The sequence below is a fragment of the Halichoerus grypus genome, chromosome 14 (assembly GCF_964656455.1).
Source record: "Halichoerus grypus chromosome 14, mHalGry1.hap1.1, whole genome shotgun sequence".
Taxonomy (NCBI): domain Eukaryota; kingdom Metazoa; phylum Chordata; class Mammalia; order Carnivora; family Phocidae; genus Halichoerus; species Halichoerus grypus.
The window spans coordinates 44,794,328-44,814,640 of record NC_135725.1 but is presented as its reverse complement, the minus strand read 5'-3'; the positions used below and the strand labels follow the sequence as shown (position 1 = coordinate 44,814,640).

At 40.9% G+C, this 20,313-nt stretch overlaps 1 protein-coding gene across 1 annotated transcript in view; it reads right to left on the bottom strand.

Moving 5' to 3' along the window:
- ADAMTSL1 (ADAMTS like 1) overlaps window positions 1-20,313 on the bottom strand; it is a 904,085-nt gene that overhangs the window by 411,062 nt on the left and 472,710 nt on the right. The gene's annotated exons all lie outside the window — the stretch shown is intronic.

Genomic DNA, 20,313 nt, shown 5'->3' with positions numbered 1-20,313 from the left:
TTGATTCACCCCAAACTGATGTATGAAGTCATTTGCTCTCCCATAATCTCCAGCCTTCATCAGTTTACCTACCCTCCCTCCAGCCCACCTGGCAACTTCCACCTCCCTATCACCCCCACGGCTGATTATGGAGCCAAAGATAAAACCCTGGAAAGAATACCTCCCTGGCTTTGCCTTTCAATCCACTTCTAAGAAGATTCCGTTTTCTTTCGCAGATAATTCTACATTTCTATAAGCACTGGTATTCATTATACACTGAAGGAGAAAGACAAAAGCAATGTACGTTCAGCTAGATCATAAAAGGTTGTCAGCTCATCAGTGACTTCCTATGATGTCATCAGCAACAGTTAAGCTACCCAAATACTGAAGATGAAATTACAACTTCAGTATTGACTCAGTTATGCAGCCTAGTGTGTACAGCAGAGCTGACTTTAATATATGTTTCCTTATCCCTATAAAATACATCAAAGGCCAGATTTTCAAAGCCCTGCATGGCTGGCCATTTGGAAAGAGGTATATCCAGGCCCCCAGAGCCTTCATTCTAAGCAGATGGCAGGCGCAGTGGCGAGGATAGAAATTGCAAGCACAGGCATGTCAAGACACTGTTTAACACCAGCCCCGGCAAGGGAGGGGCTGACATGCAGGGAGCTGGAACCGCCACCCGGTTCTATAAAACCAGGTATTGTGCTGACTGTGGCAGGTAGTAGAAGACCTAGTAGAAACTCAGTTCCTATTTGCTTTTCCCTGGACCTGGCCTGCGCTCTCCTGGCCGATACCACCAACCAAACGACTGGCATGCCACTAGGTGGCGCTATCTTATACTACCGACTTCCTATGTGATGGCAAAGCCACCTGTCAGGAGCTCCATATTATTAAAAGGTTTAAAGCAAAAAGAATAGAGTATCAGGTTCTCCTCCTTATCACAGCAGCTGGAGGTAAATTATTAAACCCGTTTTGGAATCCTGTAGTTAGGCTCTTCCTCTGAGAATGTAAAAACAAATATCTAGCACATTTGAAAGATTTAATATATATTAAAAGAAAATGATAACAAAATTGAGAATTTTTCTTCTTTTCCAGAGTGCACAAGACATACATTCAGCTGAGCTGCTAATGTCTGGGGTCATTTGAAAAGGCAGCGTCTCCCAACTTTGAATTTTAGTGATTCCTTTTGAAAATCTCTGTAGAAGTTATGACTTAAGCCTTTAATAATTGCTTGGCACAATTTCAGAGAATGGCAAGTTATATTTGTTTTCTCTCTCTCATGTTTTCCTCAAACTTTGGAGATCTTACTACAGGAAGAGTGAGGCTTGGAGTCTGCTATGTAGATAAAAATACACATTGATTACACATCTTAACAGGTATAATGTTCTCTGTAAAACCTAAACCAAGCTCTTGGGTACAATGGTTCTTTTAGAATAAGACTCTAGCTTATGTCTTCAGAAGATATTTTGAGTCCTATGTGTGAAGGGCGTTAAGAAAGGGGACACTTTTAATTCCCAAGGCCACAGTGTAAAGCCAGCCCCTCTTTTCCTATAGCCAAAACTTTATTCACAATTGGTGTGTATTTCAGCATAATATCCAGTATTGCTCAGCCACTCCAAAGTAGCCATTTGCCCTATTCAGTTTTTTTTTTTTGGCATCAAAATTTATTATTCTATTTTATTTTTTGACTTTTAAATATTTGCATACTTGTGTAGCACCAAAAACTTGGTTAAAAATTGAACTGAGGACCTTTTGTTCCAGGTACCATAACTCAAAACTTTATGTCCAACCATTTGGAGAAACTGTATTTCAAAATGTTATCCCTCCCAGGCTGAGATCATTACGTTCTAAGCCTCGAGGGACACACATATCTCAAGTTTTTTGTCTCCCTCGCATTTCCTACTATAGAAAAAAAAAAAAAGGATTCCTTTCACAAACTCAGCAGGCCTTTGAAGAGGCATCATGCCATTCTTCATCTTCTGGCATGACACAGGAGGCTTTAGCTTTGTTTGTATTTTCTGTGGTGAATTCTTTTCCTTCTCATGCCAGTCCATGGTGAATTTCCCAGATCTTCCTTTTTATCCCCAACAGAAGGAAAACACTGGATCTGAAATCCTGTCTTATTTAAAAACTGATTAGAAGTAAGACATGTATAGTAGCCTTGTGAGTGAGAACCAGTATTTGCCAGCTCACATGAATCTCTCACTGATCTGAATTTCTCTGCAGAAGTTCAGCTAATTGGAAGAATGAAGGGAGTCAGCATTTCCCTTTTTTTTTTTTTTTGCTTAAATAGAGATATAATACACATACCATAAGATCCACTCTCTTAAAGTGTACAATTCAGTAGTTTTGCCTATGTTCACAAAGTCGTGCAACCATCGCCACCATCAAATTCCAGAACATTTCCATCGCCCCAGAAAGAAGCCTCATATGCATAAACTCCCCATTCCTTCCTCCTCCCAGCTCCTTATATCCATTGATCCACTCTTTGTCTCTATGGATTTGCATTTTGTGGACAGGAAATATAAATGGGATCACATAATGTGTTGCTTTTTATGCCTGGTTTCTTTAGCATGTTATCAGGGTTCACCTGTTTTTGTAGCATAATCAGCACTGCATTTCTTTTTAGTGCTAAATAATATTCCAACATATTCATTTCTAATTGGCCACGATAAATAATTGCTCACCTTGGATGAGTAGCTAATTTGGGTCTTTGGTCATAAAGCTAAACTATTTACAAATAAATATCTATAAACCTAAAATATTATAGTGTAGTCAAATAGATTTTGAAGTCAAGAAATTCCTGGTATTCTGGTAAACAAAAATAAAACAAAAGTCCTTTTGATTTCCCCCTCTCCTGTTTTCACTTCTCAATAGTGACTGCTGGAAAAATCTCTAAAATATGATCATCTCTTCAAGGTGGTAGGCATAATACTCAGTTTGGGACAATATTAAGGAAAGCCTACATATAAGATAAGAAAGAAACATTTGGCTTTGGAATCAGGAGACATACATTTGAAACAGTCTATTGTTTACTAAAAGGAAATGTCACTTTTATTTACCCCCAAATTTAACCTAGAATCATTTTTGTGAAGTAAGCCGGTTAGACTGATAACTGTACCCTAGTTCTCAGTGTGGTGCCTGGCCCATAGTAGGTGCTTGTTGAATAAATGCACAGATGGATGGACGGTAATGACTCAAAAACCAAACGGTATCATTTTCTAGCATTGAGTAATATTTAGTACTAATATGGTATACATTCCATCATGACTTACAGGTTTATTGTAATTAACACTATACATAAAATCTGAAGCTAAAGGATATATATGAAAAATACACCACGCTAACTCTTCTATACCTTCTGAAGCAAGGACCCAAATGTTTATCAGAGACAGTTATATAAATTATATATGGTAACATCTATATATACATGTATATGTGTGTGTCATTTGATGAGAGAGGGAAATGCAAACTGATATGATTTGGAAAGGTGGTAAGGGCCAGGCACTCTAAATAAGGAAAGGGTTAAGCACCGGGGATGGTGAAAGAGTAAGATAGGTTCTTCGCTTCTCTAATTCTTCAATCTCTTTCTGGAGGAAGAGTTCTGCCCTACCACGTGTTCATGTACTGCAAAGCGGTGCATATGTGATTGGCGGAGGAATGATGTCAGAATCAGAAGGAGGTTGGCTGGCTGACACGTGATTTCCCCAACCCTTGCTCTGTGCAGGGTGTGCTAACACAGCTGTACTGGGCCGGTGGTGGAGGACTGCGGTTGCGTGCCCTCCCACTATTCACTCATCTCCTTCCTCTCGGCTACTGGGCCATGTGCTCTGCCCAGAAGTGTTTGTTCCTCCTTCTCCCTCCTTGGTGCATTGTCTTCTTCTCTATTACTCAGCAGGCTCCACCCTTCCTTAACTCCCCTTCCATTAAGCTACTTTTACTTTGTGTTTTAAAGGTAAAGTCCTATAGTTTTAGTAGTATTTGTTAGGAATCTAACACATCTTTTAAACGGGGCTAGTGTTTTTACAGGTTTGTTATTGTTTTGGGGGGGTGTTCTGCTCACAAAGTTCCATGGGTGTTGACTGGCCCGCCCTGATCTATTTTTCTTACAAATCCTGTTAGTTTTAGTGTGTGTTCTCCAGGATGCAAGGTTTTCAGAAATGCCTATTGCACTATGGTAGAATTGCCTGTATGTGTAAACAAAACAAAACAAAACAAAAACAACAACAAAAAACAAAAGAAAACAAAACAAACATAATAACAAGTACAATGGATGGCAGGCTACTTGAAAATGTTATAAGCAAAAGAATTCTAAGCCTGACCTGTAGTGGCTAGCTAGCCAATGCTACAGTGATGGTCTCTCAGGGTTTGAGGGAAGATTTAAAATTGAATACGAATGGCAAGTTACTGGGTGGTATGCAGCAAGACAGAGTAATGATGAAGAGGCGAGGCTCAAGCCACACTGGGGGTCAAAGGATCAACCACTTTCTTATTATAGGACCCTGGGCACACAAATTATCCTCTCTACATCTCCATTTCATTATCAACCAAATGATAGAACTGTAAGGGGCTGAAATGTGATAATAATGTAAAGTGTTTAGCATGTTGCCTGGCATTCATTCAGTGAGTACTGATTAAGCGTCTGGGAGCCAGGCACTACTTGAGAGTCTGCGGATACAGCTGCAAACCAAGTACAACGTAAATATTCCATTTTTTTTTAAAGTTAGCTATTATGATGGTGTTTCTCATTTACTTATATTTGCCATATATTTCTAAAAAACTGAGTATCTTCAGTAAGGAATAACAATGAGCAAAATCAGTCATTAGGAAGTTATGTATTCTCCACTGCCTTGCTGGAACCTATCTCTAAGGGAGAATGAAGACGAAGGCACCAGGGGTGACCATGTTGCCAGAAGGACATGGGATTTACCGATGCTGGACTTGCAAGTCCCTGGCAGAGTGGTTGGTCATGACCTCGTGAAGAAGGCACGGGGCTTTCCGCATGTGATGCTCAGGGAGCTTCTAAATGGAACTTTGCAGAAAACCAATATGGATCCATTTAAAAAGGACAAAGCAGAAAGAAGGAAAAGACCTGCCAATCCCTCAGCACGTGCAGCAGGGGAGTGAGACTAGATGGGGGAGGAGGGCACAAGGGCTCAGGAAAGGAGCTATGGCAGCTTCGCCATACACTTGGTGAAATGTACACATGGGATTGAAAATGCAGAAGTGGAGGTGGGGGGGGGGGCGTGCTGCCCTGTGTGTACAGCCTCTCTCGGCGCTGGCTTGTCTGTTTGCGTAAGCCGAGAGCAGGGTCCTCCCTGGCTGCCAAGGAGCTGGCGCCGGGCAGGGGACTCGCAGCCAACAACAGCAAATGGTGGCGGCAAGGAGGAAGCCTGCGGTGCTGCAGCCCCCTCTAGGGTAACATTGAGGAGCTCAAGAAGAAAGCGAATGCAAGAAGGCAGCTCGGAAGGGACAAGCTTGAAACCTGAGCGAGGGGATGGGACTGGTGGGGGAGAGGAGGAGGAAGCCAGCCTCAGTTCCAAAATATTGCCCTCAGGTCCTGCTGACACCAAAGCAAAAACATCCCTCACCACCCCAGGCGCTGGGAGGGCGGGTTCAGCTGTCCATGGTTGGGGGGGGGGAGCTGCCCTGGCGGTGTTGGGCTCCTAGCAAAAGATCAAAAGGGGAGCTTGCTACTCTTAAAGCAGAACTTGGCGCACACCTTTCAGAGAGGGGCTCTGGTTTCATCAGAAGTTATTTTTCAAAAATAACAAGCTTGGGGTGATAGTCTCTCCCTCCCTCCATTTCTCGCATCATTCATATTCTCTCCCTCCTCCTCCTTCTGTTTCTGCCCCCAAGATTAAGACCAGAAATGTGCAATGAATGCTTTCCTGTCACATAAGACCAACGAAGAGAGTTTATATTCTGCCTGATGTTATCTGGCCTGCTGTGGAGAATCCACAAAACACAGCACCCCACCACCAGACACATGGTGGCAAGAGTGACCACTGCCCTCACTGTCTTGAGGGTGACCTTGCTCCTCTCCTTTCCATGCCAGCATGCAGCCAGGATTAGCAAGCAGGGTTGCGTAAGTGCCCAGGGAATGGGGCCTGGTCTTGGCACCGAGAATGTATCAGTGTTAACAGCTGGGTGCATAAGTCATGCTCAATAAGGATTTAGTGGCAACATTTGGTCTCAGATTAGCCCAGCTAGTGGGCAGGGGCTGTCTTCTTGCCAAGCCTGGCCAGCTCAAAAGGTCACGTGACCCCCGGGGATTAATACTGGCATTTAATGAAATGCCTTGCTTATCACTGCTCTGGGCCAAGGGCTTTGTTTCTGACTGAGAAGAAATTACTTCCAAATAGAATATGATCTGTCTAGTGTTGTGGGTTGCCTTCCTAAACTCACAAGAATTGTCTCTATAAGTCAGACTCTGGAGAGCCAGTTAGCTAAGAACAAGTATTGGGTGACATCCTAAGGAGCTCGGACTTGACCCTGGAGCGGTCAGAAGGCAGTTAAAAAAATTTAAGCTTTGACCGCAACAGAGGAATAGGACTGTAGGCTACTCTGACTGGAAGAGGAGGTCCTAGTGGGAGAAGAGGGAGAGATGAGTGTTGGACCAAAGTAGCAACAGCGGAAATGGAGAGAAGGGGATGATGCAAAAGATGTTAATGAGGTAAAACTTACAGGACACGGAGGCTATCTGGAATTGCGACCTGAAGAGGAGACTGTCTCTGGCCCTAGTAAACCACCTGCAAGGAGGTTGCTGCCACTAACAAAGATGGGGAATTAAGAAGTAAGTTTGCAAGAGGATTGGAGTGGAGGTAGTGAGCTCAGTTTCAATGTGCTGAGTGTGAGGTGCCCATAACAGCCAACATCCCACTTTGGGAATCCCTGTCGACCACAGGGAATTGCCTTACTCATGATCACAACCTTCCCAGATGGTGGCCCCCAGCCAATGACGGGCTGATGCCCAGATACAAAGGCCCAGCCACAGGGCTGCAATGTGGGACAAGGTTGAAGAGTCTAGCTCCAGAGCTCTCTCAGGCTTGGCTATAGCCTCACTGTGGGTCAGCTTTTTTCTTTGCCCACTCCCACCTTCCTCTCTTTCTTACAGATGTACCTCCCAAGGATTCTCCCCAACAAACCTTCTTCAGGCAGCTCTCCAACCCACAGCCTGCTTCCAGAAAATACTGTGTAAGAGAGCGTAGTTGGAGGAAAAGGACTCCATGAGGATGGCTGAGGAAATAGAAAAGATGGGGCTCTGAAAACTAACAGAGGAGGAAGTTTCTGGGAGCAGGGAGGAGTCAATAGTCAAGATGTATAGTAACATAAGGGCTGAAACATCTCATCCTGGTGTGCTGAACAACCAAGAGGTAACCTCAGTAAGAACTGTTCAAGGAAGTAGTAGTGTAGAAGACAGTTAGCAGTGGGTTGATGCCTTCAAGAGCAACATGGGGAAGTGCAGTCAGTGTAGACTACTGCTTGAAGAAGCTTCTCTGCGGAGATGAAGAGAGAGACAAGGTGGTAGAAGTTCAGTTAAGTGTCTCCTGAGCAGAAAAGACCCAAGCTGCAGTGCAAGAGCCAAAGGCAGGAAAGAAAGAGGATGATGGGGGTGCCTGGGTGGCTCAGTTGGTTAAGCGTACGGCTCTTGATTCTGGCTCAGGTCATGATCCCAGGGTCCTGGGATCGAGCCCTGTGTTGGGCTCCACACTCAGCAGGGAGTCTGCTTGGAATTCTCTCTCCCTCTACCTGCCCCCCTCTCGTGTGCACACTCTCTCTCAAATAAATAAATAATAAATAAATAAATCTTTTAAAAAAAGAGGATGATGATACGGGGTAAAGAGCAGAACAGTAAGGGGATGAAGTACTTCGGGAACTGGGGTGGGGTGATTGGGGCCATGTCCTTCTCTGACACTGGCTGCAGGGAGGTATGGAAGTGATAGAAGAGGCTACCATCTCTACATCTCTACCATCTCCTACATCAATCCCTCTCTTAGCACTCAAGATCCTGCCCAATCTTCTTCAACCTCCTTTTGCCCTTATTTGTCACTAATCTCCTTCAGACTTTTAATCCTCAAACCAATCCAGACCACTACAAGCCCTCCAAGTTTCCCTAAATTCTATTAAAAATTCTATTATTCTAGTACTAAATTCTATTACCTTTTATTGCCATTTTGTTGGCCTATCCTTCTGGATTTAACCAGGGTTCTCAATTTTAAATTTTCTACCTATTCTTTAAAGTAGGAGGTCAAATATTATTGAAGACATTCCTCTTTGCTTTCTGTCCTGGCCTCACAGAGTTCCTCTCAGGTTGAAGTTCCCTTCCATGTCTGCCTAGGATAACTCTCCCCCAGCACCCTTCCTTAGACTTCAATTCTCCTTGCTAACCAAACAGATCAAATCCCCCAATCCCAACCCCTATTACATGTTCTCATAGCAGTGTGTTTCTTCCACAACACATACCACTCTAGCAGTTATATATTTGAATATTTGACTAAGTCTGCTTTCCCTAGTAGACCACAACTTTGTAAAGTCAGGGACTCACTGTGGAGTGGTGCCGGGCACATTTATTTGGTTGGATAAATAAATGAATACTTGCTAGAGTCTACTTTTATCTCATTTATGAAAAGACTAAAGGAGATATAAATTCCATAAGGACAGAGGCCATGCATTTTTATCTTTTTATTTCCTAAAACATCTAGTACAGGTCTCTGTATATAGTAGGTACTCAATATGCCTTAGCTGAGTAAGCAATCAACAGCTTTTTCTTTTAACCATAAAAAGAATCATTTGATTGCCCAACCATGGAACTGGCCAGTATCAAGAACTACTGTGTCACAGTATCTGAGATCCGTTGCTCTACTCTCTCAATGTATTCATGCATTCCAAACATGTATTTAGCAGCTACCACGTAGTAGAAGTTGTGTCAGGTGATGGGGTGGGGAGCAAAGCCAGGTATGGCTCCTGTCTTCATGGAGTTCCCAGTCTAGTAATGGACTCAGACTCCAATCAAAGAGTCATGCAAATAGATAAAAGAGTTCGATCTATCTTCGGGGAGGAGAATGGATTAGCGATGAGACCCCTCTTACAGAGTCTCCTGACTATTCCCCTCAATCTGCAGGAACTTCTCAGGCACTCCATAGTATCACCCTGGTTTATCTTCATCAGAATCTTTATCACTGGTGAACATTTTCTTTTCTTCCAATTTTCTGTTCTCATCTATCCCACGCTACTTCTCCAATAGAACATAGGCTCCATGGAGGCCAAGAATCTTGTCTTCTTATTCTTTACTATGGAATAGTTCTCGATACATTGTTTAAGTGTCCATAAAAATTTGCCAAAACTGACTTTAAATTTTGATTGTTGGGAAGTGGGACAGAAGGAATGTGTGCTTGGGCTTCCAGGAATAGTATCATTTCTTCTTTACCAACTTAGGATGGCCTCCATGAAAATGATTTTATAGGACCTTGCCCAAGGTTTGTATGACACCAAACTCTTTTAAACAAGGGGATTTTGAAAACCTCCTAATAGCTCTCTGTCTTGATGGAACAAAAACAAGGGCTAAATATAAAAGTGTACCCCTCCCTATGATTGCTCTTTTCTAAGCCACTGAAGCTAGGATCTACCAACTACCTTTCCTGAATTTGGAAGGCTACATAAAGGTTCAACATTTCCTTGCCAGACAACTTGTCATCATAACCAACCTGTGTGAAACATTAAAATTTATAGTTTCTAACAGTTCTTTGGATTGGGGAAAGACATGAGAATTGCAATTAACATTCCCCTAAACAGCAAAAGCATTATGTGGACACATTCGTGTTGAATCCAGTGGAAATTCCATGTTCTATAAGTCAGGACATACACAAATTATGGACCAGGTCTGTTAGAGTTTTATGAGTTACTCTGTTGAAACTTGTGGAACTATTTGAAAGTTCTTCTAGTCTATTGTTAAGTGTGTAGTTTAGATTCTAGCCAGTACTTAGGCTTAATTAGCTTTGTGTGAATAAACTGAGTTTTCTGTCTAGATCTCTGGGATTAATATAAAACTGGTTATAAAATCATGGCTTCCTTCTCAAATTGTACCTTTAATTTGACCTGTATGAGTGGTTGCCCAGTTTTTTCTGAGGTGTATTACCATCTTTTCATACATCCAGATCAAGTCTATTAAAAGTGATTTGGCTTCCCTAATTTCAGGGCCATCAGGGAAGTTCAAAAAAAAAATTTTTTTTAATGGCAGGATTAAATGAAATCAATTCATTGCAGGCCCTGAGAAATTCCAATAATTTATATTATAGTCCATGTGTAAAATTCTCCAGTCCAGGCTGGAGAGAATAACAAATATTTCTGTTATGTTTCATTTCATAAATGTATTTGTCCTTTCAGGGGAAAGAAATACAAACACTGATACCATTTTGATTATAATGGACTTTCAACAGAGTGTATATGAAGAATCAATTTGTGGTCATTAAAATTGTTCATAATCTTTAAGTGGCGAAGCATACAAATGAAGTTTTTTGGTTTTGTTTTCCAGTTGTAGCTAGCATGGTAAGGGCCTATAAGGGCCTACTCAGTTATTCTCGTTTTGCATGATTTGTTCTTTCTTCTTTTTAAAATAAAATTACCAGAAGGTGTGTTGCTTAAAAAAAATCTAGCCAAAATTATTTTAAAGATTTCAAATAGTGTATGTGTCCACAGTAGATGAGATGGAAATGTTTTATTTGAATTCTGCTGCCGTCTAAATAGTGTTGCGTGTTTTGAGGAGACACACAAAAACCCTGAATTTTCCAGTATAGTGCAGGTACCTAAAGCTTTGTCAAAGTTGGAAACAAAGAAGGCAGGGACTTCCGGTGGTCTCTGAAGACACCAAAGCCCCAAACTGAAGATCTTGGCATTAGTGAGAGCTCACAGAAGAACCATGGGTTGAAAATGCTGCAGATGATGAGCAGCACCAGCAGAGACAAGAAATAAGATGCTCTTCCTAGTATCGCTCCTGCAATTTTGTACACACTTTAATTGTCAGCCTCACCACCTGCTTTTTAAAAAAAGTAATGAAATTGATGGAGGACTCATGAGAAGAAAAGCTTTCGAATTAGAATGAGAGTTGTGGAATAAATACCAGCTAGCTCCAGACCCAGAATGATTGCCTCTGAGACTCCTTTATGAGCACGTAGAAAAATAAAGTGCTGATCATTAGCACCCACTATGCTTCATTAAGGACAAGTGATGTTAAACTAATCATACTTTTTTCTTAACCTAGGCAATATCAGACGGACTAGTAAGTAGATGAGAGGAATGATGTAACATAATTATGAGCCCTAATATTTGCATAGCTAGGACTTGGTAATTTATAGATTATCTTCACATATTTTATTACATTTGCTCTTTATAATAGTTGTATGGGTACCCGGGCAGATAATAGTAATTCCTATGTAGAAACAGAGACTAGGGCCACAGCAAACAAGTACTAGAATTTGGGTCTACTTATTCATTCTAGTACTCATTTCTAATATATGACTGTTTGATTTCAGTGAAGTCTTTGATAATCTTTGGTGATGTGTAATGGGCAAGATAGAACAATATGAGCCACATGAGATTCTAGGTGAAGCAGACACAGATGGCTGAAAACCTGTACAGTCAATTCAACAAGTATTTATTGAGCAATTGTTATGTGCTGGGCTCTCTGCCAGGTCTAGTGAAACTAGTAAATCAATGCCAGTATAAAGAGGGATGTGAAAGACTCGGTCATCTTTGACATTTTCATTAATGATTTAAGATAGGGAAGATTTTTTTTTTTTTTTAATGTAATCTGTGGCTAGTACCTAGTTAAGATGAGCAGCTAAAAAAAAAAAAAATCTAGAACAACAGACCAAAGCTAATGAGCTGGCCTCCTTCAAGGGATATAAGTTAGATTCTAAATTTAGATTAAAAGGAAAAATCTATTATCCAATATTGAATAAGGAAGACCAGTGTTTTGCCATTCATTGTTTATGTGGAAGCATATGGATTTTTGTTTGTTTGTTTTCTGTAAGCTCAGTAAAAGCAGGATCATATGGCTGGTGGCAAAAAATTTGCAATTTTATGCCACATGAATAAAAATAAAACTCCAGTTTACCAAGACAATAGTTCCGCATCAGCACTGGATTTGATCACTTTACTACTATGTTCAGTTCTGGGGATCATGGTTTTTGGGTGCTGATAATCTGCTCATTTGGACAGGTAAGGGTTGGGTCTTGAGAATACAAGGAAGAGGGACTGAGGCTATTAAATTGAAGCAGAGATTCAATAATTTGGGGCAGCTGAGAGGTTTTCTTCATCATGGTGGAAGAAGGTGAAGATTTGTCCTTTATAGTTCCATAGAACAGAAATTGGACCATAGGGTAGAAATTGAGGAAGGGCAAGTTTGGGCTCTGTATTTGTGAGAATGTTTTAACACTTGGAGTTATTATTAGGGGCTGCATTGTCTCGAAAAGAGGTATGTTTCCCATCCCTGGAAATGTTGAGGCAGAGGCCGGATGACCATCTGCCAAGGAACGTGGCAGAGAGAATTCCAGCTTTGAGTGGGAGTTTGGACTAATGACCTGTGATGTTGCTTCCAATTCTAAGATTTGGAGTTTCTAGTATAGTGTCCCATACACAAATTCTTACATCCAGTGAAATTTGTTCCAAATCTTAGGAATCTGGGGCTTTAAACTTCTCAGAGGATGCTTATAATTGTCTCTGAATGAACACACAAGCTTAGTCCAAAAGAGACTTGTAAATAACAGGCCACATCAGCACACTTTTACCTTCTTCCACAAATGGGATATTTTATGGGATTTGTCTCTGACAGTGCTGGATTCTTGCAAGTCATGTAACCAGCGCTCCTTTGCGTTTTGTATTCTGGACTTATAAACTCAACATCTCAATGAATAAAAATACCTCCGGGGCATTTCTGAACCTGAGCTTGTCCCCTACGATTGTCTTCATTGAAATCTATTTCCTTGATATCATCCGGTAGGTGACTAGTGGCTGGTGGCACAGGTGTGGTGCAGGTTATACCTGGTGGAGTACAGGTGATAATCGTTCTGCATAGCTGGCCCACACAGTCTGTCTGCCATTCAATAATTAGTAGTGCACCCACCTTGACAGTTGGCACCATTTCCCACCATCTCTGTGGGAACCTAGAATATGCAAATGTGACATGACCCATTCAGCCTGCTAGTTGATGTCTGGATAGATGATTTATGGCTAAACCATACAGGGCTATTTGAAACCCCCCCCCCAACACCACCACCCAGCCCCAACTAATAGTCCTTACAAATATTGGTTAGTGGTACAAAGCACATCGCCTTCTTGCTCCTCTTATTCAAGCACATTCAACAAAACTTTCCCCCTTTGAGATGCACAATTTTCCTTCCACCTGGAAGGGCCTGCACCTGGTGCAAGGGGGTTTTGGGGGGACTATGACAGCCATTGTCCTGGTATTGGCCTTGTCTCAGTATCTCTGGGAGAAAGGAGTTCACAGAGCTGCTTTTAGTTCTATGATGCTTGGCGGTCAGTGAAATAGTAGAGGTCAGTTTGGGATGAGACTGCAGGGTTCACATTAAACTCACTTAAACGTATGTATCTAAAGCATGTTTTAGTTTTCTGCACATAGCTACAACATTTTCAAAGTCTGTACAACACTCATGGGGAGAATGGTTAGAACCCGATCAGCTCCCATGCCCTAAAAGGTTTCCTGGGGGCATTCCTCAGGATTGGCAACCTCTACGTAAGCAACTTGGAGGAAGAAACGCTGTACTTGGTGTGAGAAGGAGAACTCGGGCAAATATACCATAGGAAGCCAGTGTGGTTCACAGAAGAACAATGCTATTGATGAACTCTTGCAATAATATATGCTTATAAGATTTTAAAACCTTGGTGTTCAGAGTGTCATCCTGCAGCAGAGATGCATCACCTGACAATTGTTAAAAATGTAGAACCTCAGGCTTCACTCCAGAATCAGTATGCACGGTTCAGCAACATCCCCAGGGGATTCCTATGTATATAAAATTTTAAGAAGCCCTGCTTTAAAACGTATTACAGTTGGATCAATAGAGAGTTAAAATGAAATTTCACTTAATGAAGGAAAAAAAAAAACCCCAAAAAACCTTTGCAATTTGAAAACAGAAACACAACTTTTCGATCCCCTCCCCCTAAAGGGGAATGATGAATTAGTAAGAGAATTACTTATGCCTAATGAATAAAATTAATGATGTTCTGCATTTTAAATTAATGTTAATCTTTTTTCCAGCGTAGAGGGACCCCTGAAAGCATTGTTCTGGGTGATTCAGCTGTAATTTAATTAGTGACTGGAGAAGCAATAGAGTCAAAATTTCAGTTTAATTTAAAAACGCTCCTTTATGTAACCTCCTAGATTATCCACTCACACACCAGCACACAAAACACGTCAGCCACATCATGATCCCAACACCAAAGAGAAACCCAAAGCATTTTTTAGGGTATGTCGTGAGAAGTCACTTTTTTTTTTTTTTCTCTTAACCACACAGAGCTCTTTTGCAATCACAGTAAGGTTTTGCAAAAGCATGGGGTGAAAGCTATAAAAGTTATGAAGTCATATTTAGATTGACTAAGAGGTTATGATTTCCAAGTAAAGAGAGTAATGTTTCCAAAAATAGTGCAGCTGATCTAGTGGCAAAGAATATGCCATTATGAAATGTAGAATTTATAGATGCAAATACACATGTGCATGCATGTATATTTATGTATATCTAAAAATGTTATGAACTAATGAAAATAGCAATCAGTGGTGGGGTTTGCTAAAATGCTATAATTCAGACACACACCATTAAAAAACTCATTGATAAATCATTGGAACTTATAGCTGACTTCTGATTTATTTTTACGCCAACTGCAGTTGTGACCCGAGGGAGATGTTTATACACCGACAATTTCAGTGAGGAGCAGCAATAGCTAATCTGCTCAGTTTTTGCGCTCTGAGAGTTATGCTTTGAATTAAAGGAGATTTATGGAGGGAGCAATGGCCTTTTATGGATTACACGCTAAAGATCAGAATGAGTAAGAAAGAAGGCATTCAAAAGAACTGAGGCTTTTTATTTATGCACATTAAAGAAAAATACAGTTGAAACGGTCAAAGTCATGTCTGTTGCCTCATTTTTATATATAGCATAATTTACCTTCTCCCATTTACATGCTACTGTTTCATTGTGTTCTGACTCAGGATGTCTTGCAATTGTTGTATAGGGATGATTTTGGTTTTCCTGAAAATAAGAGAGATCCTTACTATCTTTAGTAACCATGTTACCTATCATTTGTCTTCTCTTCAGTGCCAAGTACAATGCCAGGTAAATAACAGATTTCATAAAAGGCAGTTGAATTTTGTGCAAAAATTATATAATGGTCTAAAATTGCTTTACCATGCTTGGAAGACTATAAAATGCTGAAAACAAAAGGTAACCATCAAGAAATAATGTACCGGGGTGGAGGGCAGAGTAGGAGGAATAGGAGGGTGGCAAACTGCCTGACGGTTCCAGCGCTGCAGAACTTTGCAACATGAGACATCAAAGACCTGGACTAGGCACAGAAAAAAGGATGGGGGCTCTACTCTCTGCCACATACAGAGCGCAGACCACATCCACCTGAACACAGTCATGGAAAGTAAGAGGGGACCGAATGCATTTCATCAGCTGTGAATTCATTTTGAATGGCATGGTAGGCCCTGTCCCTGCTTGAGAAAGAGAACCAACACTTAGCCACAAGCTTAAGCAAACTTTTTAGCTAATTGAAAGGTTTTGGGAAATGTAACCTGGACAGCTTCGTGCTTACTCTGAAGCTTCAAGCCTCAAGGCAGGTTCTGGGCTCCTGCCTGAGCATGAACATCTGAGATTTTAAGAGAGCAAGAGAAGAAGGTGGGCAAAGCCAGTTAGTTACTCTAGTTTAAAGTTAAATTGTACTAAAAAAAACAGGTTTATAATCCAACAGGCACACAATTGTGGAGGTTTTTAAAAACCATATTTCTTTTTGCTGTATACTGTTGTAGAAATGTCTCTGGGCCTCAGTTTCCTCACAGGATGAGTATAAGAGTCCTGGGCTCAGAGCTGTATACTAATTATCACTATGACCCTTGGTGGGTTACCTAAACTCTCATCATTTAAGAGGTTATTACCTCAGAAGCAGAAAGTGTGCTTACATGCTTAGAAAAACTCCTAACCATAGTAAGAAATAATAGTAGCTGTTACTAGTAGATAGTTTCACAATTACAGTTGCCACTAAGAAGTCAAGAAGCTGAACTCAAAACGCAAAACAAATATTGAGTTTTGCATACCCCTTTGACATGGTATTTTCTAATACTTAGGAAATTATTTGCCAATCTAACTTAAGTTGAACATGTGGGTATTCTGTGAGGGAGGGCAAAGAACTTGGATGCAAGATGAAAAGTTGCTATCTGACACGTCATCTTCTACCCAGGCTCTTCACTGTCATGGGTCATGGAGATTTCCCAGATACGACATCACCAGCCTGTGGACTGACCGCCTTGGCAAGGATTCTCCCTCTCATCCCTGGGCTTTTGTTCTTACCCAAGTAGTGCCATGAATAAGGTCATCTCATCTGGTCTGTTTATGATTCTGAGAACTTTCGGGGTCAATGCCCCTCCACCAAAGAGTTCTAATTAGGAATTCGGTAGCCACACCTTTGCTGGAATAAATGGAGTATATTAAGGGAAAGATACATGCACTATACATGTGATGCTGAAGTTCCATCTATCTCAGGTGGGTAAACATTTTCCTGGGAAATTTTTCATTGAAGGTCTCCTGTTTCAGTACTAACACCTTTCCCCTGCCCCCTTTTTAATTTGATTCTATAAAGTTTTCTTTTTTAACCCACTCAGAAATATTGCTGTGAAACTAAGAACTATACTCAACTAGTGACAGGGCCGTAGTGAAGTAAGAAGCTGGCATGCATGTATGCATATATGTATGTATGTATGTATGTATGTATGTATTTTTGCCAAATTCTCTCAAGATTTGGAAGTTCTCTTGGATATCTTAGCAATGGTTGGGGATTAGTAAACTTCTGATGCTTGTTCAAGAGTATATTTTTGGGAGGCGTGTTGGCAGAGCAAAAACTCTTAGGGTAACAAATTTGGTTAAGAAGTGGCAGTGATAAGGTTGAACATGTGCATTTTATGCACATCCTCCCATGTTGCTCCACTCTGGAATGGGAACTCCCATGACTCCAGTCATGTTACAATTCTTTTTTAGGTGAGGAGAGGAACAGAGGGAAGGAGGAAGGAAAGGAGCACACATGTCAACCCCTCTAGCCAAGTTGTAAAGCAGGTGTAATCAATTCCTGATTCCAGCCCCCATAACTCCTCTTAGCACTTTCAGTAGTGTTTTTAAAGGTTGCAATTCTTCTTTTTAGGAATTTAGAATTGTTTTAAGGCAGTTGCCAACTAATATCCAAACCATAGCGGTCAACCAAATACTTTCTGAGGGCTATTTGGATAAGGGGTCAACTGAAGACCAAGGAATAAACTTTGAACGGTGGAGAATGATGGAGTTTCGACTGCCATGACAGTGTTAAAGTATGGTGGGTCAGGAAGGGGTGTTTCAGAAGACCTCTTAAAAATCTCAAGATTCCACTTGAAAATAAGGCTCGCCCCGCCTATACAGGAGCCTCCGTAGGTACATCCAAATGGCTCAACAAAAACCACCACCAGAAAGAGCATCTAAATCTTCTCTTTCTAGGCTGAGTGAATTATCTTAGTTCTTTGTAATAAGCAGGACAATGTGGGTAGGGTTTTCTTCTCGTCATACATGTATGGTGTTTTGATTCTCCTATTTTTTCCAACTTTAAGGTTCATTATTCAATATCAGATGCCATCATTTCTACGCAAGTTTTCCCAGAGAACTGCCTGCTCCACAGTAATTGTGTCACTTTTCTTACGAGCTTAAGTTAGGTCTTGATTTATGGTAATGGATGCCCATTCCTGCCCCACTAAGCTACGTATGCTCTCCCAGGGACTGTACGAGATTCGTCTTTCCAGTCCCTTAGCTTAGCACAGCGCTTAGCCAAGAGTATGCACTCACTGTCGCTGGGCACTGCATGACTTTTCTCACAGCACGAGTTCAACAGGGCGACTGTTTTCCAGACTCACTTGCTTGTGCTTTCATTGGCTGGGAGGGTCATCAGAGAGTCTTGAAATGGGAGGTCATTAATAGCTTAGCTCTTGTTCACTCCTTCACCATTAAGCAAGGCCATATCTAAAACATCCCAGGCTGAAGGAAATTGATCTTATTTTAGAAGACATGCAGAGATACCAATGAAGTAATAATTTCTTTGAGGTTAAATTTAGCATATCTGAATAAGTAGCTCAAATGTTCTCATGTTGAGCTACATTTTTGCCCTTTTCTCAGCAGTATTATCAACATACTGAAACTGTACCTCATTAATAGCCTGTGGGATCAAGACGTGGAGGACAAATGTTATTAAAGGATATGTTTATCTTAACCTTATACTGGAAAACTGAAGATATGAAATTTGTACATTTTAAATCTTCAAATTCTTTTAAAAAGCCACGGAAACCATCCTATTTTGTCCCAGCATTGCAAATAAGACACAGATTTTTTACTCATTTTGTAAGAAGATTTGGTTTCAACATCCAATTTTTTACCATGCAGCTCAGGCAAATGTGCCTTTCTCTACCTTGAACTCCAAAAGCACATCCCTGTACTTCTCATAGGCATAGCACCTTTTAAAATCTTGTTTTAGAAATGTTTCTTATTTTGCTGACTGTGACTCTATTGTCCCTCAAGGAACTGCATCCCTCTAAGTGCCTAGTACAGTGCTTACCTCTAACAGGTTTTCAATTAATATTTGGTGAATGAATAAAAAATGCATTTGTGTCAGCTACTTCTCCCTCAAGATATGTCAAAGAAAGAGGGAAAGTGAGTGCATGTATTTACATGCTTAATTATTAATGGGGATGGGAGTGAGGATCTAAGGGGGTATCAATTGGACCAGAGCCTACAGGGTAATCAAGTCTTTGTCGGCATATCTTAAAATGCCCATTTCCTACACAGGTGATCTATGCCATACAACAAGTGTAAAGTCTTCTTTCCTAGGTTCTGGTTAATTTATGATTTTTTCCATTATTATCTCAAACATACACAGAAAGAAAATCCAGTTTAAATTGTCCAGAAAGTAATTTCTCTCCCTGAAGCAATAAACCATTTTTAGGCTCAAAGCCAGGTTAGTTCCTACACACGTAATCCCTTGGGGCCTTTAGGTCACTAGCAAAAGAACTTGGAAAATTTAATTAAAGAGATTTCCGGGAAGGGGAAAGAAATTAAAGAAATTGGCCACCACAACATGAAGGAGTTTTTATATCCTATACAAATGTCTTAGACACAGGACACACCAAAGTCTGGAAGTCACAAGTGGGATCATCCAGAAGGTTCTACAATCAACCCTATTTAATAAGTCAGTGCTCTTGTTAACCTTGAGAGAAAACTTTAGAGGGCAAGGAATTTCACTTGTTCACTCACTAGCATTTAAATATTGTCTGTTCTGTGTAAGATGCTGACATAGGTGTTAGGAATACAAAAAAGAAGCAAGAGGAAGTCTTTATCCACAGGGGATTAGGGAAGGGAAGATAGACAAGAAAGCAATCAGTTACCCAACAATACAAGGGCTGTGAGAGAGGCTGTGCCAGACACTGTGGGAACAGAGACGAGGAATGAGTGAATCCTTCGATGAACACCCAGGAAGGCTTTCCAGGGGATGCCTCAGTTGTCTTTCACGTAGACAAGGAAAGATATTCTTTGTAGCAGAGCAAAATGGGAAATGGCACAGAGGAAAAAGGGGGTGCCCTGCATGCGAGTTGCAAGTAGCTGCGGTAGCAGGAGCACAGCAGACATGTGGATGAGAAATGAGCTTCAGGAAAGCGGGAGCAAGAGTATGGCTTCTTTTGCTAAAAAGAGGGATGATACAGACACCACAGAAATACCACAGAAAGGATGGGTCTGAATGCCATAGAAACATGGCTTAGCATTATTCAGAGAGAAGTTGATGTATATTTTCCCATCTATTTGAAGGGGATTCAGTGATATGTATGAAAAACTCACAGGACACAGGAGATGCTACATGATTAGATCAGAGAAACAGAGAGTGTTCTGATGTGACTGAAAATTTTAGGGACCTCACCAAAACTCAGAAATTGGCAAATATTCTAAATGTATTTCCCAATGGTTAAGGTTGCTTGCATGTGTATAAGATTTCATGCAATAGCCAGAATATATGGCATTTCTACTTAAAGAAAACCACCAG